The 297-nt window shown below is 40.4% G+C and overlaps 1 protein-coding gene across 1 annotated transcript in view; it reads left to right on the top strand.

The window, feature by feature from the left end:
* The window catches only part of LOC107745930 (UPF0606 protein KIAA1549L-like), a gene marked incomplete at its 5' end in the record, with an annotated part of 33,811 nt that overhangs the window by 8,797 nt on the left and 24,717 nt on the right, over positions 1–297 (top strand). The window lies entirely within an intron of this gene.

Genomic DNA, 297 nt, shown 5'->3' with positions numbered 1-297 from the left:
CTTTAAATATGAAAACTTACTTACAGGCTGTGAGTCAGCATTATTTGTCAGCATTATTTGTCAGCATCATAGACTGTGGTCAGCATGCGCGCCGAAGGGGAAACAGGGGAACTGAATTCACCGGCATTGTAGGCTACTCTCCAAGGAAACTCTCCATAAAATGTGTTGCACACATCTGAATGTTTGGTTTGAACTGTTCTGGAACAGTGTTGTAAATACAACTTAACCACTGATTTCTAGTTGTGTCCTCTTTTGGAAGACCAAATAAAATAGTTTCGCTTTCACAACGAAACACAC

This window comes from Sinocyclocheilus rhinocerous, unplaced genomic scaffold (genome assembly GCF_001515625.1).
Source record: "Sinocyclocheilus rhinocerous isolate Xijiao unplaced genomic scaffold, SAMN03320098_v1.1 scaffold2183, whole genome shotgun sequence".
Lineage (NCBI taxonomy): Eukaryota > Metazoa > Chordata > Actinopteri > Cypriniformes > Cyprinidae > Sinocyclocheilus > Sinocyclocheilus rhinocerous.
Note: the sequence above shows the minus strand (reverse complement) of the source record. Positions and strands in the feature narration are given on the sequence as shown.